The sequence below is a fragment of the Pezoporus wallicus genome, unplaced genomic scaffold, assembly GCF_028554395.1.
Source record: "Pezoporus wallicus isolate ANWC-B61680 ecotype Strahan unplaced genomic scaffold, APGP_CSIRO_Pwel_v1 contig_13809, whole genome shotgun sequence".
Taxonomy (NCBI): Eukaryota; Metazoa; Chordata; class Aves; order Psittaciformes; family Psittacidae; genus Pezoporus; species Pezoporus wallicus.
In genome coordinates this window covers 377,011-399,516 of record NW_026638706.1, presented here as the reverse complement: position 1 = coordinate 399,516, position 22,506 = coordinate 377,011, and the positions used below count along the sequence as shown (strand labels likewise).

The window sequence follows — 22,506 nt, the reverse complement described above, 5'->3', positions numbered from 1 at the left end:
GTGCTTCCAGAACAGTGCCCACAGGGGTATGGCAGCCCCTTCTGCAACTTCACTTCTCTGTGCTACCTTGCCTGACAAAACCCAGCATCTTTACTTAACTAAAACCAGGCTCCATCACATCATCCCCCAAGTGAGAATAACAAGGGAGTTTAAGAGAAGTAACAATCTCTTTTTCCTCCTTCTCTGTGGGCAGGAGATGTAACTGGCGCAGTCTGATGTGGATTTTGTTTTCCTTCTATTTTTGTGTTTCTTTTCTTTCAACAAGCAGCTAGAGATGGCTGGGACCAGAATGCAGACTGTTACCAGATCTTAGTCCTTTGTGCATCAGTTAATTATGCAGCTGCCACCTTGTCCATAAACTTTTTGGTACAGGGTCACACTCTTGCAGAGCCTCTTCCAACCATCCCTGTCATAGAATCACAGAATGGTTTAGGTTGAAAGGACTTTAAGATCATCCTGTTCCAACCCCCTGCCATGGGCAGGGACACCTCACACTAGACCATGTCACCCAAAGCTCTGTCCAACCTTGAACACTGCCAGGGATGGAGCATTCACCTCATCTCTGGCAAACCCATTCTAGCACCTCAGCACCCTCACAGTAAAGAACTTCTTCCTTATCTCCAACCTAAACTTCCCCTGTTTCAGTTTAAACCCATCACCCCTTGTCCTATCACTACAGTCCCTGATGAAGAGTCCCTCTCAAATATCCTTGTAGCCCCCTTCAGACACTGGAAGCTGTTCTGAGGTCTCCACGCAGCTTCTCTTCTCTGGGCTCAACAGCCCCAACTTTCTCATCCTGTCTCCATACAGGAGGTGCTCCAGTCCCTGAGCATCCTTGTGGACTCCTCTGGACTTGTTCCAACAGCTCCACATCCTCCTTGTGTTGAGGACACCAGAACTGCTCACAGTGCTGCAGGTGAGGTCTCACGAGAGCAGAGTAGAGGGGCAGGATCACCTCCTTCGACCTGCTGGTCATGCTTCTTTTGATGCAGTCCTGGGTGTTGTTGGTGCTCTCAGCCTGGGAAAGAGAACTTATTCGTGGCCCTACCGGTGTGTGTTTAAACCAGCTTATTATGAACAGGTTTGACATTTCCCCTGTGTTTTTCTGCTCTGGAAGCACTTCCACTGGCTACCCTGCATGTGTTTCACTATTATTTAGCTTGAAAGTACCTGACTAAACAGGTAGGAAAGATTCCTCTTCATAGTTATACACTGTTTTGATGAAGTGAGGCACTGAGGATAACAATAAAGCCCATTGTTCCAAATTCTTGCTGAAATTGCTAAAAGACCCCAAAATGAACCAGTTTTGTGGCATAGTATCATGCTTGCTTAAAATCTCTTATGAGTGCAGGCTGATTTGGATTGTCATCTAGTTTAGTGATCAGCCTTTCCTTCCAAAAGACAGTCCTTTGCAAATAAAAGCTAGAGTCAACCATCTCTCTTTCTGCATGAGAAGGGCTGTGTGAGATCTCAGCTATCTGTAGCCAGAATGCTTCACCCTTTCAATGCAGGAAGTCACATGTAGATACCCTTTTAAATAAGCATTGTTGAATTTGTTCTTCATGGATTTGTCTAATGGTTTAGTGTTGGTCTTGGCCCTCCTTAGGTAATGGAATTGATGACCTTAAAGGTCTTTTCCAACCTGGTTGATTCTATGTTTCCATGCTTCTATGATTCTAAGGGTGAGACATCTACACTGGAAAATGGGGAATGTGCACAAGCCTAAAACTAAACTCATCATCACCTACCTCCCAGCTGTGTAGGGCTTAATGGCATATTTGCCCAAAAGTAAGGTCATGCTGATGTGCACATGTGGGACCATTGCTACTGCAAGGCAGATTGAGGATTATATATTTTATGTGCAGCTCAATTAGGTTTATGATGCAAAAGGATGGAGCAAAAACATACCTGGTCTGGGGACATCTTCCCCTGCCCTTCAGTCTTCACCAGCGTCCTCATCACTGACCAACAGGTCATGGCCAAGATTGCATTGGTTCTGAGCCCTCCTGAGGCAATGCAGTAAAGCCAGAAAACAAGTTATGCACTGTTAAAATCATGATACATTATATACATTTCTCTCATGCTTATGCCATCCTTCAGCAGAGCTTCAAGGAAGGCAGAGCAGAAAGAAGGTCTCTGCCCCAAACCATTTACAATGTGCAGTGTTTGGCACCATTGAGTGGCTTCCATATTCTGTCATGCATATAAACATGTGACAATTGTGCAATTGGACCAAATATCTCAGTGACATCAGGAAAGGCATGGTGACTTCCAAGAGTTCCATGCAGCTTGAAGTAAATCAGCTCCCTAAGCAAAAAGAAACCACATTTAGGGAAGGAATATGCAGCTGCATCGAGTAGGATGCTTCCAGTCCCTTTCAATTACTTCAAGTTGTTCCTACACTCCTGTAAAGTTGCTGATTTTGTGAGTTTGAACATCCCTGGAGATCTTTGTTCCCATTCCACCAAGCCTTTTGCAAGCTTCTGAGCTGTCTCTGGCAAAGCTGCATTGGAATCAGTGCTGAGTCTGGAGGAGTTGAAGGAACATTGTAGGGGTGCTTGGTTCAAAACATCCCATTCCACCAATCCTTTTGCAAGCTTCTGGCCTTTCTCTGGCAGGGTTGCACTGGAATCAGTGCTGAAGTCTGGAGGAGTTGAAGGAACATTGGAGAGGTGGTTGGGACAAAACATCCTTACATCAGGAGTGCAGAAAACTAAGCCTGTGCCTGCTAAAGGCATGTTAAAGATTTGCGTGTCTATTGATACAGGGCATATTTCTCTCCCCCCTGATCCAAATGAGCACATTAAAATGAAGTCTATTCTGCTTTCTCATGACTCCAGCACCAATGGATACCTCAGCATAGACTTTAGAATATTTTCTTGATCCCAGATTTACGTATGTTGACTTGGTCTCCATCTTCAGGAACTCTCTGTAGTCCTGTGAGCCTTTGTGTGGTGAAGAATAGGAAGTCAGGGAAGGAAATTAGCAACATCTGGCTGTAAATATAGGTCTTGATGTAAAAACACTCTTAATAGAAAGAAAACAAACAAGCAAACATGGCTCATTATATATTAAATGAGCCTCTGAATAGCACAGACTTCTTCAAAGGAAATATAGAAAGCAAGGGGCATTTACGAAGAAGAAAAAGACAAATGCAATTAGGATGTAGGCTTTTAGGTTGTGTTGCCAATCTGATCAAGGTAAGACAGGATTGGGGATACAGCTAATGCTGGAAATGGCTTTGGGGTCATCTGCTCCATCACCTCACTTTTGGACCATGATTGTTCTCTCTGTCTTAATCGTCTTGGTCCCGTGTTTTCCAAAGCTGATAAGGAGCTTTTCCCTATATAAATTGAATGCACATGAGAGCCACCATTCTTATGTGCCTCTCAGATTGCCTTCCAAACTTTCCAGCAGCCTCCAAAGGCTGTGTCTAAACCCAAAACCTCTCTAACCAAAGGGAGAGATGGTTTCTGAAGTTTGTGATTACTCTGGACAAGGTAGAAAATGCTGGGAAGACAGGGAAGATTCTTGAGTCAAACGGTCTCTTCTCCATTAAAGTATGTAATATAAGTAATGGGTTAAGTATCACTCCAACTGAAAGAGTTGCATTTATTTCTATCAGCAAGTTGAGATACAAAACTTGAGGGTAATTCAAAATAAGAAAGAAAAGAAAGAAATCAGAAGATAAACCCCCATACAACAGCTGCATTGCTTATATATTTTGAGGTTAATTACTTGATGGAGTCCCTTCAGCTTATTTAAACATTTAATTCTGTTCTCTTATTCAGTCCGCAGGTACATATGGATTTCACAGAGGTTTAACTTTAACAGAACAGAAGGAAGTTCCTCACAATTGAAGCAGGCTTTATGCACAAGTCACGATGTTACATTCAACACTCAGAGGGAGAAAAACATGTTCTTTCTGCCTAAAGTGACTTATTTTCAGATGAAAGGAAACAGCTTCCCTAGAAGAGCACCACCAACAAAACGGTTTTTGAACTCCATTCAAAGGGAATGAAGTTCAGCTTTATTCTCTTTCAGACTTGAGTGTGGTAATACAGTCAAGCAGAGTAGGACTTTTGCAGCATCATGGCATGAGTGGTAAATGCTCCAACCCTGGCAGTGTTCAGGGCCAGGTTGGACAGAGCCTTGGGTGACATGGTCTGGTGTGAGGTGTCCCTGCCCATGGCAGAGGGTTGGAACTGGATGATCTTAAGGTCCTTTCCAACTCAAATCATTCTATGATTCTGTATGACCTCAGTCAAAACATTTATTTGCCGTATGTGCCGCCATTCTCCCTTGCTCATGTGGGTTGTAGGAATTTCCTTGCTCTAGAGGAGTGTTGTATTTTGATAGCACATTGACATCAAAAAGTAAAATAGGTCACAGGTCATTGCATTTAGAAATATCATTGCACCCGCAGAACCTTTGAACTTCACTGGAAACCACCGCAGGGTATTCATGAACACACATAGCATCGAGGAGTGAATTCTATACTGCTACCAAATGGCTCAACAGCCAGGCTTGTGCCAGCCGATCGCAGTGATTTATGGCAGGAGGCAGTGATAAGCCATCTGATAAATGGCTTCTCCATTATCATAAGCAGAAATGTTCCAGCATACATTATAATTAAATCTGAGGGAGAAAACACAACCCAAACCAAACGAGAAAACAAACACAAAGGGGCTGAGGTTGGATCAATGCTTTATTTGCTCTTAAACTATTATTTTTCTTCCCTTATTTAAGATTGAATCCACCTCTTACTGAAGGACATCCAAGCTTGATAAGGTATGCATTATGGGATCAACCTTGTATAATAGCACATAGAAGATATTCTTAGGTCAAATGAGTTCTACAGGATCAGCTTTTGATTTCAGCATATGAAAACATGCTTGGGTCAAATACAGCTATGGGAAAATCACAGATTTTCATTCATGGGAACATCAATGAAATAAATCTTTAAAGGTGCTGAGCACTCTCCCAACTCCATTGGTTTCTATGGGAGCCGGGGGGTACTTGAGCTTGCAAGAATTAGACTTGGGAGATGATTTGAATTGTATGAACCTGCAAAATGAGGCTGGAAACACACTTTTATGTGAACTTCTGGAGCTTTTAGTTTTTGCTTGTCTCTTCTGACATCAGTGCAAAGCTGACCTCTATGGAAACCCACTGAGATGTAGTTCACGGGTGCTGGGAGCATGGGGGCAAGAAGATGACTGTGGTGGGTTGACCCTGGTTGGATGCTGGGTGCCCAGCAAAGCTGCTCTGTCACTCCTCTTCTCAGATGGACAGGGGAGAGAAAATGTCATGAAAGACTCATTGGTTAAGATGAGGAAAAGGAGATCGCTCACCAATGACTGTCATGGGCAGAGCAGATTCAACTTAGGGAAAAACTTAATGTAATCTACAATCAATCATATCTCAAATAAAATAAACCCAAATAATAGTAATAAATTATTATGTTAATAATATAATAATAATTTATTAATAACTATTAATAGACTATTGTTATAATTATATTATGTAAAATAATATGCCAAATCTCAAATAATAAATATATTTATTTAATATAGTAAAAACCCCACAAATCTCAAAACACCTCCCCACCACCTCTCCTTTATTTCCAGGGTTGGCTTTACTCCCAAATTCTCTACCTCCTTCCCACCAGCAGCTCTGGGAGATGGGGGATGGGGGTTGCAGTGAGTTCATCACACTCCTCTGCTGCTGCTTCCTGCTCAGGGGAGGACTCCTCATGCTCTTCCCCAGCTCCACTGTGGGGTCCCTCCCACAGGAGTCAGTTCTGCTTGAACTGCTCCAATGTGGATCTTTCTCATGGGCTGCAGGTCTTCAGGAACTGCTTCAGCGTGGGTCCCTTCCATGGGTGCATCCTTCAGGAACAGGCTGCTCCAGCATGGGTCCCTTCCACAGGAGCATCCTTCAGAAACAGGCTGCTCCTGTGTGAGTCCCTTCCATGGGTGCATCCTTCAGGAACAGGGTGCTCCAGTGTGGGTCCCTTCCGTGGGTGCATCCTTCAGGAACAGGGTGCTCCAGCGTGGGTACCTTCCATGGGTGCATCCTTCAGGAATAGAGTGCTCCAGCGTGAGTCCCTTCCATGGGAGCATCCTTCAGGAACAGGCTGCTCCTTTGTGAGTCCCTTCCACGGGAGCATCCTTCAGGAACAGACTGCTCCAGCGTGGGTCCCTTCCATGGGTACATCCTTCAGGAATAGACTGCTCCAGCGTGGGTCCTCTGCAGGATCACAAGTCCTGCTGCAAACCTGCTCCAGCGCAGGCTCCTGTCTCCACAGGGCCACAGGTCCTGCCAGGAGCCTGCTCCAACATGGGCTTCCCATGGAGTCACAGCCTCCTCCAGGCATCCCCCTGCACCAGCTGATAATGCAGACAATGGCACATATCCACCTCCATTGGCTATAGGTGGATATCTACTCCACCATGGACCTCCATGGGCTGCAGGGCAGAGCCTGCCTCACCATGGTCTGCAGTATGGGCTGCAGGGGAATCTCTGCTCCAGCACCTGGAGCACCTCCTCCTCTATTTCTGCACTGTTGGCGTCTGCAGGACTGTTTCTCACATATTCTCACTCCTCTCTCTGGCTGTGGTTGTGTGGGGTTTTTTTCCCCTTCTAAAATATCATTGATTATATAACAAATATGTTATGTTGCATGTTATATATGTCATATGTATTAAGCGTTATGCGTTATGCATTATGTGTTATGTGCGTTATACGTTATATGTTATATATATGGGATGCTACCACCATCACTGATAGGCTTGGCCTTGGCCACCAGTTGGTCCGTCTTGGAGCCATCTGGCATTGGCTCTGTTGGACACAGGGGAAGCTTCTAGCATCTTCTCACAGAAGCCTCCCCTGTGGTTCCCCCAGTCCCAAAACTTTACCACCCAAACCCCATTCAATGACCTAAAGGTTTGGTCATTCCCTATCCATGCTTCTTTAGATATGAATGTTAGAGATGCCACCTTTTAGGGGGCTCACTTCTATCAGGAATTTTACACACGGAAGAAGGGAGTGCTCCTGCAGGAGACTTGTTTTCTCTATTTCAAAGGGAGTTTTTATGTAACTTCAGGTGTAAAGGCCATTGCTTCTCCTGCAAGGGTGATGGAGACATGAGTTTGCTCTTAGTTGAGCCATCAGCAGGTTTGATGCAGAACTGGTACTTTTGTAGTCAGGAAGCTCGGGTGCTTCTTTACACTAAGCTTCAATTAATGAAGTCCATTCATTGTGTAGCTCAAAACACCAAATAAGCAGCAGGAAGAGAAAGAAGCTTGCAACGAGTTGCATATTTCTTCAGTATGGTTCTTAGCTCTCTTTGGGCTACAAGTGAGTTCTTTAAATTGGGCAACATGGTCCAGAGTAAAGCGTCCCTACCCATGGCAGGGGGCTGGAACTGGATGATCCTAAGGTCCTTTCTAACCCAAACCATTCTGTGATTCTATGATTCTATGATTCCACTAATTTAGACTTAGATTTTCAGTATCTAAAGGGGGCTACAAGGATGCTGGGGAGGCACTCTTCATCAGGGACTGGAGTGACAGGACAAGGGGTGATGGGTTCAGACTGAAACAGGGGAAGTTCAGGTTAGATATAAGGAAGAAGTTCTTTATTGTGAGAGTGCTGAGGCACTGGAATGGGTTTCCCAGGGAGGTTGTGAATGCTCCATCCCTGGCAATGTTCAAGGCCAGGCTGGACAGAGCCTTGGGTGACATGGTTTAGTGTGAGGTGTCCCTGCCCACGGCAGGGGGTTGGAACTGGATGATCTTAAGGCCCTTTCCAACCCTAACTATTCTGTTATTCTATGATTCTATGATATTAAGTGTTTTACTAGAACAAGGAAAAAAGGAACATTGCATTTTTGTGAAACAAGCAACCAAACAAAACCCCCGAACAATTATCATTAAGAATACTTTGATTTTTTGAAAGCTAACCTGATGATAGTGAATCAATAACAAAGAGGAAATATAAGTTGGAATCAAAGCAAAGCATTTTGCCTGGCCTGAATTGAGTTCACGTGTCATTCTTAAATGCTGGGTTATGAAAGTGATCCCGGGATCCTGAGCTCATTTCAGGGTTTTGTGACAGCCAGTTGAGATATCTTAATCTTTTTTTCCCAGCATGGAGAATTGTTTCCTCGTTCAGCTCTAGAGGTATCACCCCTGTGAAAGGGGATAGACAATCCTTTACAGCACAGAGGTATTTTACACTTCAGGCTCTCTTTGCCAGCGCGCAGCCACGGAGGCTTTCCTTACCGCGTACTTCCACTCTCTTCCATTGATTTAGGAGTTCTCACCGGCAAATAACATTCTCTCACTTTCTGCTGAAAGAAGGAGACTTACTTGGGGAAAACAACTCCGTAAACACTACGTACTGCCATCTATAGCTCTGCTTCGGAAGCACAGTGGCACGGCGAGCCCTGCGAATGAATCTGCTTTTACACCACCAGCACAGAAACCTTTTGTGCTACGCGAGGTCTCAAAAAGGCTAGCAGTTTCCAACAGCTATTGTGGGGAAAGACGCGGTAATTAATATCACCATTCCTATTTTTAGGACGTGTTCAGCACTTCCCCTCTGGTGTAGAGTTTCCAAACAAAGCTAAGGAAGAACTGGGAACTTGTTAGAGAGATTCCCTTTATGAGGCTGTTTGGGATGCTCCGTCTTTGGCTTCACTGGCAGTAGCATCACTGAAATGCAGGCAGATACAACACAGCTCCCTCTAGGACAAGCATCTTTCGTGTTGTAACAGCTTCCTTCTCTTTAAGATGAGCTCCCCCCACCAAGTGCACTTTGCTTTTAACCTCAGACCACAAGTTTTCTACCTTTTGTTCCTGAATCTCCATCAGCTTTTTCCCTTGCCATAGAAGGGGGGAGGTCCTCCTCATCCATGTTTTGGCAAAGAGTGATGTGTAAAGCTCCTCTGATCCCCAGAAAAGCATGTGTTTTGGGGAACGGATACATAAAAGAAGGAGGGAAAGGGGCTGAAGCCCCAGTGAATCCTGATGTTCAGTGCTGATTGGGAAGGCAGCAGGACTTGACCACCATCTCATCCCCATCCTTTCCCTTCCTATGCAGGGTGGGGGGCAAAGGAAAGATCAGGATCAGTGCAAAGCTCTGGGGAAGAAGAGAAGAGCTATGGACATGTAGGCTTGGGGATGCATCACTCCAGACCCAGCATCAGAATTGCTTTCAGAGGGGGGGGATCTATCCTCTCCCCTGATGATCCAAGGGCCTTGGGCCCCTGGTCCCAAGCTTGGCTTCCTTAACAGTGCAGTCACCCATTTAAGCTCCAGCCACCATCACTGCCCATGACCATTTATGTGCTGGTGTTTGTTCCCCTCACAAGGACCCATCTTTTGGGGTCCATAAGCTGTCCCTTGTTGTAAAGTGTTAGGGGAGAAGGTTGGCATTAGGATTTTCTATGCTGTCATTTGGGAAGTTGGGACTGATGCCTTCAGTCCCAACTCTATAACATGGATTTAATGCTAAAATCCTGGTTTAGAAGTGTCTTAGCATGTTGTCTGAGCATAGAAGCCTCTAAGCAAAGGCACTCCTTGAACACAGACATTGCTTTCACTTAATAAATACAGCCCATATGAGGAGGAGCAGGAGTTTTCTCTCTTGCACTTGGGAGAGGCTGCAATTAGAGGGTTTGATGTGTGATGCTGTGAACATTTACACTCCTGAGCAGCTCCGGAAACCACAGCTGGTATCAGGGAAAAGTGAGATAGAAACCACGAGCCAGCAGCCATGTGAGAGAAAGACATGGGAAAATCCCCTTCAAGGCCTATGTCGAGCTGAGTTATTCCTCGTCACCCTTTGGCAGAAGGATGTGGCTGTGGAAACTGGGAATCAAGCAGATCTTTAGCCAGACACAATGCAAGATGTTGTAGATGTAAACTCAGTGTTATCTGCTGCTGGAGGGGAAGTAAACTGATTACTCACAAGGTGTCCTGCTTTGCTTTTCTCCTCTTCAAACAGATCCCCTGGGAAGCCCAGACATTCCCTTTTTGTTCCCTTGCCATCCTCATTTACACCTCTGATGTCTGGAGATGCCATTGGCAAGGGGGGGACTCTTCCAACAAACTGGGCTCAGTTCTCTACATTGCAGTTATGCTTCCAGCTGAGTTTAGGGGCAGATACATTAACCTAGTGGGACCAGAAGCCTGGAGTTAGCAAATCTAAACCAGCTCTGAACAACTACCAGCCCAAACAACCTATTTCAATCAGAAAGTGCAAAACCTGGGCAGAGAGAAGAGGTTTTGCTCTCCATTTCATGTCTCCCTCATGTACTTTGTAGTCTGAGACCCCTGAAGTATTCACCTTATTCCTTCTCCTTAAATCTCTTTGCAGATTCCCAAGGCTGCTGCATTTAACCATAGATATTTCCCATTCCTTTTGGATTTTGACCAGTTTTGACAACAAAAGGCACTTTCTGCGCAGTAAGCATGGTCTAAATTCAAAGCATGTGTAAAGGCAGAGGGATTGCTTATCTGCATTGGGTTTGCTGGTGTCCTCTGGCCAGAGAGAAGAGTTACAGCTGGATCCAACTCAAGCCTTGCCATCTGCAACAGCCAGTCAGAAAACCAGACCATGGGCACAGGCAACAAGAATCTAGTGGAGAAGAGAATCCAAGTTGCCTCTTGCTTGTGTTTTTGCACAGCAAAGCCAGTGTTTGCCATAAAACCCACCCAGCATCTCCCCAGTGAGTATTGCAGGTAGGTTGGCCTTACAAGCATCACCATGGTGGTCTGAGGTTGGTGCATCCCAAAAGCTGCTGTGCCCTAAAGCCTCTGGTTGTGCTTGTTTTGTCTGCTTCTCTTTCCTCTGGCAATTAAACTGGGAAGTCTTGATAGCACCCATATCTGTTATGAGTAACTTCAGGAGTCCTCACACTGCGTTGTGATGGGACAGGGCTTGCCAGTTTGGGCAGATCTCTGGTCTTTTGCTTATTTCTACATAGTTTCAAGCAAAATGGGGCTGGAAACTCTGTTGAAGGGCTCTCTGTGTAATAAATAAATGGTACTGGGCAGCCCAGGTCCCAGCAAGGTCTATACATGGGGAGCAGGGGCAACAACCATCAACACAAAGGTATCTTTACATCTCAGTGTGTTCTAGTGGTGTTGGCTCAGTGACTCCCTTTGGATGCACTTTTTGGGAACTATGGAGACTGGTGAGGGCAAAAACCCTGTTAATGCAACTTCTCCGTCCCTTTCTATGGCTTTGCTGCTCATCCAGGCTTGCTCTCCAGCATGATGCTCCCCTTTTTGCTTGAGGACCCAAGGGCTGCCCTTCACAAAGTAAGTGGGCCAAGATGGAAAAATGGACTAAAATATGGTCAAACCAGTTGACATAAATGTAAAGTGGCATAAAACAGGCCATTCTCCCTCTGTGTTTTTAAGGTGTGGGTCATGTTCACACTTTTGTTAAATGAGGATCTGTGGATTCATGGACCACTCTACCTAGGAATGCATAGAAATGGGCTGCAATGAAATCCTTCATTGCATTCTCACAAAGATGAGATTTCCATCATTGCAACAATGGGGTTAGAAATGTGTTTAATTTTGTCAGTGGCATTTTTTCTTTGTGCTGAGCTTTTTTGCCCCATGACACAGGGGAGATGAGAGCTGTACCTCACTCTGCATAGTATCATAGAACAGAGAATGGTTTGGGTTGGAAAGGACCTCGAGATCATCCAGTTCCAACCCCCTACCATGTGCTGGGACACCTCACACTAGACCATGTCACCCAAGACTCCATCCAGCCTGGCTTTGAACACTGCCGGGGATGGAGCATTTACCACTTCCCTGGGCAACCCATTCCAGTGCCTCAGCACCCTCACAGTAAAGAACTTCTTCCTTATATCCAACCTGGACTTCCCCTGTTTCAGTTTGAACTCATTTCCCTCTCACCGGACGCAGGTGAGTGCCCCCCGCTTCCCCCACGGCCCCAAAGGCATTGCAGGGCTGCCCCATGGGGCTCACAGGGGCAGAACCCACTGCTTTCCATGGGCTCCTTTTGCCATGCACCCTGTTGTTCCCACCGAAGCTCTCATCAATCCTGCTTGGCACAAGCGAGGGCTGGATGAAGAGAAGCTGGAGAAAGAGGAGAAGAAATCCCTGGGGAAGTCGGTGGAAGCCTTCTTGAAGGAAAAACAAACTCCTGAACGCAGGAGAGGGAAAGGCAGAGATTTCCATGCGGAGCATGCACCGTTCTAATCCAGCATAGCCGCCTGTCGGCTAAAACCCAGTATTTCAGGCCCCAGCTGCCCCTTTGCTCCAGTCCCCGCTTAACTGGAGATGTCACAGATGCCTTTGGCCAGCAGTGCTGCAGTGCTAGCTGGGGACGAGGAGAGGCTGGTTAGCTGCGCTCCAGCCAGCGCTTGATGCTCATCTCCCCTAAATAAACAGTGTTCTCCACAGTGTTCTCCCGTTTTCCCTTCCCCTGGAAGTTCTTTTTTTGGAGGGGATAGGAAGAGGTTTGGAGGTGCGAAAAGAGCCGGATGGGGTGAAGTGAAGGGATCAAAGGGGAAGAAGATCAAGGGAAGGGGGTGAAGGTGCCCTGGGGAGTCCCTCGGGAAAGAAATGGGATGCTCCCACCCTCCCTGAAGGCAGAGGGACAGAGGGTGAAGGCAGCAGGGATTTTTGCCTCGGCCCCTTGGGGGCAGGTCTGTGCCCCTCCACTGCAGCAGCCCCAAGCAGGGATGGGGGTGATTTTGTCAGGGAAAGGGGTCGTTTTCCTCTTCATGGAGTAGGAAGGGTTAAAGACAAGGGGCAGGTCCTGAAGTCTGGCAGGATGCTGAAGTCTCCCGGCTCTCCCCCCTTCTCCAGCCTTATCCCTCTCCTTTCCATCCCCTTCCCACCCCTTTCCGCAGGCTCTTCCTTATCAGGGGACCTTCCCGGGGCTGCAAACACAAAGGCAGCATCTTTACCCCAAAGCTGCTGGGATGAAGCATGTACCTTTTACCCCAGTCTTCCTCCTCCATCTGCCCAAACTCTCCATTCCCCTCCTGCCACCCTCGGGTGTTACATTGGTGCGGTGCACACACATTACCCCCCCCCACCACCACCATATATGCGTGGGTTAATGGAGCAAGGAGTTAGGAAGGATGCTAGGAAAGAGGTAAAAAAGGGAATAAGTGAGAAAGGGTTAACGGCTGTTGCTGTCTCAAGCCTGAGCAAACCGTATGCCCTGGTGCAAAGCCACAGCCAAGCCGGGGTCCTGGGGAACCCCGCATGCTCCGGGGCTCCCCTTCATCCTCATCCCATCTTCCGTGTGCCCCTCGTCAGGTTGTTGCTTCGCAGCAGACCCTGCCCAATCCGGTACCCAGGAGCGGCGAGCCGGGGCTCTGCGCATCCCTCGGGGGGCGACCCGCACCTCTCCCGCAGGGGTTTTCTTTAGTGGGGGGGGGAAACAGAGTCCTTGTCATTCCCCCCCCCCCCCCAATCATCACCATCATCATCATCATCGCTCCCTCTTCACCTCCTGGCTCCCCGCTTTAGGGCTAAGCTGTCCCGGGGAGGTTGTGCTGCTCAGACGCCAACGCACTCCGGCTCTCGCTGGCTCTTCTGTTCCATCCATCCATCCATCCATCCATCCATCCATCCATCCATCCATCCATCCATCCATCCATGCTTCCTCTCCTCCTATAGGCTAGCGGAGCATGCCCGATGCGATACCGTGGTGGTTCAGGTCCTTGCCTATAGCTGCCTGTTTTACAAAGCTCCGATCCGTGCGTGTGCGTGTGTATGTGTGTGTGTGCATTTTATCCCTCCCTCCTATCCCTCCCTCTCCCTCTCCCTCTCTCTCTCACTCTAATGTGTGATCTGGAAAGCTTATAAAAGCCTGATGTAATCCTTAATGCAGCCCCTGGCTACAAAGACTGGATCTAGTTTCACAGAGAGAGATTCAGAAGCAGAATTCAAAGAGGAAAAAAGAGAAGCAAAAAGTGGGGGGAGAAGAGAGAAGAAGCAAGCAAAGCAGACGAGTGGATTGCAAACAAACATCTCTTTCTGAAGAAGACCCTTCTCGCTCTTCGCTGCTGGGAAAGCTACTCCGAGCCCTGCTCTATGATTTTTCCTTTACGGAGAAGACTCGCTCGTCGGCTTGGATCTAATGATTTACTGGCTTTTAACGGCGTTTTTCCGCTCTCCTAAGGATTTCTCCTCGGCAAACGGCTTCGTTCTTTGCAGCTCTTCTCTTCCACCTGCCTGTCTGCAGAGACACCAAAGGTTCTCCCTTCCTTTCCCTCACCACCCCCATTTCTTTTAGTTTTCTTTTTCCCTCCCTTTTCCCGTTTGATCTATACATGTATATATATATATAAGTGCGTATGTATATATATATGTAGAGGCGAGAGTGGAGGGGAGCGGAGGGAGAGCTGTGCCATCCTTCTGGACTTCACGCGCTGCCCAATGTTGGGCTGGTTACCCCTGGATATGTTGCTGGTTTCCATTTGGAATTTGACAAAGGGAAGAAGGAGGATATAAAACCTGGGGGAGCTCTGCAAGGTAAGGGGCTCCCGGCCACCCTTTCCTTCTTCCTCGGAGGGGAGGGAAGAGGGGAGACACGACTTCTTCGGGCTGTGCTTTGAGTGCAGGGACCGGGGAGGGGGGGATGTCTCTCTTCATCCCCAAGGGAGGCAGCGGTTGGGTACCCGCTCCTCTGCTTTTACCCCTGGAAACAGCACCCGGAGGATGCTTTCATCCCCTCCGCTCCGCAATTTGGACTGACGGAGCATAATCGCTCCCTGCCATGGGAAGTTTTAACTTTCGTGCATGCGGGTCCTGTGGGCAAACATCAAGAGGAGGTGGAAAATATTGATGTCTGCAGGATGCGGATGGGGGGGGGAAATGCATTCCTGTCCTAAGGAAAGGAGCTGGGGACCGGGTTGTTGCTGGGGGAGAAGGCAGCCGTGGGGAGGGAAAAGGAGCTGGGAATCGCGACGGGGAGAGAGCTGCAGAGATAGCCTGCAAAGAGCTGCGAAGCCGCGGTGCCTTGGGGTCCGGGACTCCTCAGCCTGCAATGTTGGCAAACAAAGTCTCTGAAGGATAAGCAGCCGCTTGCCCCCGGCATGAATCTGCCCTTATCCCAGCTCCTTGTCCTTTCCTTGGGGAGCTGGGGTGTTTTAGGTGTGTGTGTGGGATCCGTGCTTGCTTTACCGCTTGTGTGGCACCTTCCCAGAGCTGGAGGCGATGGCTGGGGAGGTGATGAGCTGCTAATGTCCCACCCCAAAGGCCATTTATCAGTACTTAGCTTCACACTATGGGAGAAAATTAGCCTTTAGGCTATGTAGAGTACGGCACAGACACACGAACGCTGCTCCTGGAACTGAGCTTCTGGGGGATGCTGGCATCCAGGCATGGCTTAGCCTTTCTTTGGGGAAGGAAAAAGGGGGGGGGGGGAAGAGGGAGAGAGGAGTCTCCATCAGGAATGCGTAATTACAAAGCATCTTGTTCTGAATCACCCTGTGTGGGAATGAATCGCAGAATTTGTCTCTCCCTCTTCCCCCACCGCCCCCTTCCCTTTCACGGCCTGACATTCGCTGATGGAGGGTGGCTGTTGATGTATCTTCAGACTTTCGCAGAGAGGTGTTTCAGCCATGGCTCTTGCCAAGGCTGGAAGGAAAAGCAGGGTGAGAGGGAGCAGGTAGAGCTTCCAAAGGGACTTTTCAGCCTGGTTGTGCCCCGGTCCTGGCTCAGAGGAGGCATCGCTCCCCAGCAATCGAAGGCACGGGTTGCGGATCAACTCTGCAAGGTTGTGACTCATGTCCCTGATCCTGCCCTGGCCAAGGAAACAACCCCTGTGTGAATCAGTTGCATAGAGAGGAGGTGGTAGGGAGGGGAGTATCAAGGCAAGGTCAAAGGGATGGAGGGCAAGACATCCCCCTTCCATCCCCAGCCACCTCATCCCTTTGGAGCTGGGGTTTTCCAAGGCTCAGGCTCCATCCAGCTCCAGAGCGCCAGGGCCAGCTGACAGCTGATGGCTGAGGGAGGAGGAGGAGGAGGGGAAGAGGGGGGTGAGGAAGAGCGAAGCTACTTTGACAGATGCCAAAACCTGCCTGAGCGGCAGAGCGAGGATCACCTCAAAAGCGAGGGTACCAGGAGGTGGCCAAGGTGCGGGGTGCACCTCCCCGTCCCCGTTACCTGTTGAGTAGCTATAGGTTTGCTCTCGCTTATGCAAAGCCTATGGAAAAGCCATAGGGATGAGCCCCGGGCACTCCGCGGAGCTGAGCGGCGACCTCCGCCGCGTAGCAGGGAGGGCTGTGTATTAATGATGATGACTCTGCTTTGGCTGGTGCTGAAATATCTGTATTATCTATTATCAGCTGGGAGACGAGGCTGGAGGCTTCGCAGAGCTGGGATCGCATCCAAAGTCCGGGCTGCTAAAGGAAACAAACAACTCCCCGTGCATATTAAGTGGGTCCCTAATTAATTAATGACTCATTAACCTGGGTCCCGCAGTCATTGCTGTGCCCAAGAACCTCGCGGGGGAAGAGGAAGGAGGTTGCGGGGCAGAGAGAGAGAGGTTTTTACCCTCGGAGGGTGCTGAGGAATTGCACCAGCTCGCAGCCAAGCCGCACTGCCAGGGGTAGGGTGGCCACGGGTCTGAGCCAGGCAGGGGCCATGGGGCACACAGGACATGTTGCTTGGTGGCTCTTGGGAACAGGGGCATGGAGAGCTCAGGGGTGCTGGGGACACACGCACCAGGGGACCCCCATGCTCAGCGCTGCGTGTTATATCGGCGTCGGGGTGCAGCATCACTTCTGCTGCGGAGGGTGAAGAGGAAGGCTGGGCAGGAACTGGACAGGGGCAAGGAAAGAGCAGAACTCCTGGTCCTTAGCACTCGGGATGCTGTTGCAGAGCCCTGGCAGCAGGAATAGGGGCTTGGACACCCCTTAATTCTCCAGCAAAGGTGGGCAGGCTCAGGGAAAGACTGGCTGCAAAGCAGGAGGGTCTGTTGATGAACCCCTGTTCCCCTTAATGGGGGAAACTGAGGCAGGGGAACATGACAGATCCCATACCCTGGCTGAGAAGTGTGCATGTGTTTGGGGGGGGGGGGGGGGGGGGGAAGGGACGGGACTCCTGAACCCCAGTTAGCCCCTCAAGGAGCAGCCAAAGGCAGTCTCCATGGTGGGGGAAACATCTCCCCCCCATCCCACTGCTCTGCCACCCCAGGGAGAGCTGCATCGCTCTCTACCCCGAAGGCACCCAGAGATGGTGTGGGACACACACAAAGACCTTTCCCTCACTTCCAAGCACCCCACAGCCCCCTTTTTCCAACCACCCCAAACTTACCGACAAACCCCACCACCACCCTCATTCCCTCCTTCCCATAGGATCGGGACCATCCCCGCTGCAACGCTGGGTGGGAAAAGGATGAGGGCACCTCAACCTTCGTGTCAGGGTCCCCCGTTAACCCCGCAGTTTTATCTATGGGGGGGCACGGGGCTTGCGGCGAGCGGCGGGGAGGTGGCGCTCGCAGCCCGGCTATGGTCGCCCGCAGCCCCCGGAGCGCAGGGATGCTCGGCACAGCCCGTTGGAGCGGAGACCCCCGCTTTACCCCCCCAAAGAACCAACAAGCCCCACGGCTGGGGCTTGCAGGAAGAGATACCCCGCACCCGAAACACGCCGCTCCAAGGGTTTATTCCCGAACATCGCATTCCCATGGGCTTCCCCCCCCCCCCCCCCCCCCCCCCCAACCCCGGTATTTTTACCATACTCCCCCACATGTTTTCCCCTCACGCTTCTCCCCTATTTCAGCATCGTTGTGAAAGAAGAGGCTATTTGGGATGCTAAGGGAGTGCAAACAGTGTGGGTGGCTCTTCTCACCCCTATAGCCAGGATGGGGTGGGGGGGAAACCCCCAGCCCCAAGGGCTTGCTTGGATGCTGTGTGTGAGCCATTGCTCCCTATGAGTGGGCAACGCGATGCTCAGCCGTTCTGGGAGTTAACCCAGAGTATTGACCAGCAGAGATTTTGCCCCATCATTGCTTTAGGAGAAGGGGGGAGATGGAGATGAAGGGGGGGTTCCCATGATGCTTGCAGATGGTTTTTCTTCCCCCCTTTTATTTTTAGGAAGGAGAGGGGGATGCAGTGTGATGCCAGATCCAAACCCACCTTCTCCCATAGCTCAAGCGTAGCAGGAAATCCCCTGCCATCGATACCTGTTGCAGGGTATCAGCTCAGCTCATTAATTAGCTGCGTTGGTAAATAAATGAGTCAATGCTTTTCCTTGGGCACGATCCGTGCTGCTTGGCCACCTTGCTAGGATAGGTGCAGTGGGCGAAGAGGGTTTTCTTCAAGATGGATGACAGGCTGTCTCTGTAACTAGCTCGCCTCCTCCCCTTGAAGAAGAGAATTCACATCCCCAAGCGAGCCTTCAAAGGGAAAGGAGCTGGCATCTGGCCTGGAGGTCTGCAGAAGATTGTCTTTCTTGGTGTCGCAGCACATATAGGAACAGCTCGATGTGGCTGCAAAGTGCAAAGTATTCCAGCATATCCCAACACTCGATGCGCAGGATGCTCCCATATTCTTCCTATGGCTCCTTCCCTAAATTCTCTGGGCCCTCTGCTTGTTTGAGGTTTGAAGAAGGTGATGGGATGGAAGAGGGCAGGAGGGGGATGCTTGTGCTTAGATAAAACTGGATTAAGGCAAGGGTAACTTGCTGCTGGTTGGACTTGATGATACTAAAGGCCTTTTCCAGCTGAGTTGATACTTTGATTCTGTGATGTCCATCCATATATTTGGGTGGGACGGAGATTTGGGGCTATGAAGAAAGGGTCTGGGGCAGGGCTCTTTCAGCAAAGGTGGGGATAGGGATCTGCTTCTTTGCATCTCAGCTGCTTTGAACCACATCTCTGACAGGGAAAGCAGTGTCCCGTATGCACTGGAGAGACAGGGCCCTCTTTTGAACTAAGAAACACTTTTTCTTTAGATGTGTGGCTCTTCCAGGTCCCAAATCCTTAGGGAAGCAATCCTTTAAGTCCCAAATCACCATGCTAGGGACTGTGGAAACCCTTGTTTCTTAAAGTCAGGATGACCATTCACGTTATCCTGTTATCCTAGTGTTTAGCATCCTCCAGCACCGCAGGATAGGAGGTCTCATCTACCTTGTGACCCACTCCTGCTGGCAAAAAGGCAGTCTTCCCACAGCACCACACCACCCCTTCCAGTACCTAAAGGGCCTACAGGAAATCTGGAGAGGGACTTTCTACAAGAGCATATAGCGATAGGATAAGGGGGAATGGCTTTAAACTGGAAGTGGGGAGATTTAGATTAGATACAAAGAAGTTGTTCTTTACTGTGAATAAAGGACTGGCACAGGGTGCCCAGAGAAGCTGTGGCTGCCCCATCCCTGGCAGTGTTCAAAGCCGGGTTGGACACAGGGTCTTGGAGCAGCTTGCTCTAGTGGAAGATGTCCCTGCCCCTGGCAGGGGGTTGGAACTGGGTGAGCTTCCAGGTCATTCCCAACCCAAACCGTTCTTTGAACCCTAAACCAGTATTGGTAGCATTTTGTTAGAATGTAAGAGATCACTGACTAGAAGGTAAACTTCTTTCTTGAAGAGCAATGTGGCATGGAAGTCCATGTGGAGAGCATGCATACCTTTCCTTACATTCACCCCATGTGATTGTTGCCTTTTTAATATGGAATCATAGAATCATAGAATAGTATCACAGAATGGTTTGGGTTGGAAAGAATCTTAAGATCATCCAGTTCCAACCCCTTTCCATGGGCAAGGACACCTCACACTAGACCGTGTCACCCAAGGCTTTGCCCAACCTGGCCTTGAACACTGCCAGGGATGGAGAATTCACCACTTCTTTGGGTGACCTCTTCCAGTGCCTCAGCACCCTCACAGTAAAACGCTTCTTCCTTATATCCAACCTGATGATTTTCAGAATGCTAGGGCTACAAAACACAGCAACACATGTCAAAAAGGAAAAGAAAATGAGCATTAAATCGAGTCCTTTTAGAACTTCCATTTGTCATCACATCTTGGGCTTAGAAATAACCTCGCAGTGCCTCTCGGAGCAAGGGTTTTGTATTAGTCTGATTATGCTGCAATAATCTGTCATGTTGCTTCAGGAAGCTCTCAGGGAATGGGGGGAGAAAGAAAGGAAAAGAAAGATAATATTGAAAATGAGAGGGCTGCTCAATTGGTGACTGTCTCGCACAGACACACATCACTGCCCCCTTTATGGGGATGTAAATTGGTTGCCTCTGCCAGAGACCATGAGAGAAGATTTGCTGATTTTCATTTGTTGGAGTGAATCACCCCCTGCCAATGTTATCAAAATTAAACTGGGGACCGTTCCTTCCTTTCCTTCTATTCCCTCTGTGCTTTTGTCTAAAATATCCCTTCATAAAACATTGATCAAGGAGCTGGTGATAAATGAGCTGTTGAGACTGCAAAAGCTCTGCTGTGTTTGGTGTCGTGCCTTGCCCCTGGACAACGGGGATCAGGGAAAGCAAATGGTATTTGGAGGAAGAAGGAAGAGAAACCCTGTAAGGAAATCCAGGCTTTCTACTCGTTTAGAATATCTGGGGGTAAAAACTGAAGCAGGGATCTGTAATCTAATGTGTGTTAGTGCATTATGTCAGTATGTTGGTGCACTGAAGTGAATGGATGAAGCAAGATACATGAAGTCTGCAAAATCCTCTTTCCAATGAGCATCATAGAACCATGGAATGGGTTGGGCTGGAAAGGACCTTAAGATCATCCAGTTTCACCTTCCTGCCATGGGCAGGGACACCTCACCCTAGACCATGTCCCCCAAGGCTCTTCCCAACCTGGCCTTGAACACCGCCAGGAATGGAGCATTTGGCACTTCTCTGGGCACCCTGTGCCAGAGCCTCAGCACCCTCACAGTAAAGAGCTTTTTCCTTATATCCAACCTGAGTAGTTTTTAGGGTAGTGGTTTACTCCAGGTAGAGCTGCTGCTTGCTGACTTGATTTGGCCTGTGAGAAGGATGGAGGGATCCTGCATATATTTGGGACACCATTTTGTGCATACCACATACATGCCCCAGTGTATATTATTGCCAACTCTTCTTCTGAACATCTAGTTTTGGACAGAGGCAGCCCTTGTTACAACTCATCCTACAATGTCAGCACTCCCACCTTCATATTCACCTTGTCTACTCCTTGTTATCAGGTTGGCTTTACTGGAAGGACATGTTCCTTCAGCTCTTTGAGCTCAGCTGGTCTATAACAAAGTCCTTGCTGATTGCAAAACGGCTCTTTTCTTTTTTCACTCTGCCAGCTATTAGGACTATCCCATTCCTGGCAGACCTACCTATTCCATATTCATGGAGAGTTAGCATAGCTCTCAATCTAATGCTTTCAGGATAGGGGTCATCACAATTTCCATGCTGGAATAGATCTGGAGCTGAAACGCTTTGTCCCTATCCCATCTGTGCTCCCGTCTTCTTGTGGACCTCTCAGCTGACTATTTAAGCCCACAGACACACAAGCCACTGAAAGCTTGGTCTACCCAACACCAAACCCCATGGCTTGATTATAAGAGATGCTGCAGTGTAATCCTCACTGAGGACTAAGACCACTGTAGGGCTGATCTCTTCCACTGCCAAACCATGTGTCTCAGACCAGGGGTTCTGGTCTTCATTGAGACATTGGGTTTTCTGCACTTTGGTGCTTTCATTTCAGATAAGGAAGCCTGACTTCCTTCTTCCCCATGGGGCTTCATGCCAGCTGTTCAAATGGACTTGGTCAAACAACCCTTCTTTAGGGATTCTCAAATGAAGGGCACCAGCCAAGTAGCCAAGGCATGAATCACCTTTCCTGTGTTTTGACTGTGAATGCATGGTCACTCTTAAACCTTCCTCCTGAGTCATGTTTTCTTTTCCTTCCCCAAGCCTTATTTTCTTGATGCCTTTCTACAACAGAGGGTCTGGAAGCCTGTTCCCTCTGGATCAAACACATACTTTTCCTGGAGACCTTGTGTAACATTTCATCTTGCGAAATGGTCCTTTGTATATAGTCCAACCCATTTTGATATACAAGTAGATTAAGCCTGGGGTAGGAGTCTCATGCTCTATGTTGTTTAGCAGCAATTTAACAATGGCTATCTCCTGGAAACAAATATCTGCTGGTTCCTGCAAATGAAAGTCGATATACCTTCAGAAGGAAATTTGTCCTGATGGAGTTTTTTGTATTGAAAGCCCTGTTGGTAGATTTATTCATTGTGCAGGTTCGTTCCCTTAACAAGTCAGTTATTCATTGGCCATTGCTTGAGGCTATGTGGAATTTATGGTCATAGTCCCGTAATCAGATATTTTGTTATAGAGGGCTTTGCCACTGTGAGAGGTTTGAATAAATCAACATGCAGCAAAAATTGATCCTCTCACAAGCTATTTCTGGACTCAGCTCTTGCTTTAAGAGTATTTTCTCCCTTCTTGAACCATGCTATGAAAACCTGGTCAGCTCTACCAAAGCTATGCATTAGGGCAC

The 22,506-nt window shown here is 48.5% G+C and overlaps 1 protein-coding gene across 2 annotated transcripts in view; it reads left to right on the top strand.

Annotated features, from left to right (window-relative positions):
* Nucleotides 1–13,718: 13,718 nt before the first annotated feature.
* Nucleotides 13,719–22,506, top strand: part of ADGRB1 (adhesion G protein-coupled receptor B1) — a 283,293-nt gene continuing 274,505 nt past the window's right edge. The window contains exon 1 of one of the 2 annotated variants that reach the window (XM_057412111.1): nucleotides 13,719–14,543. The gene's annotated coding sequence lies outside the window, so the exon portion shown is untranslated. The remainder of the gene's footprint in view (nucleotides 14,544–22,506) is intronic. The other variant, XM_057412112.1, reaches the window with a different exon arrangement.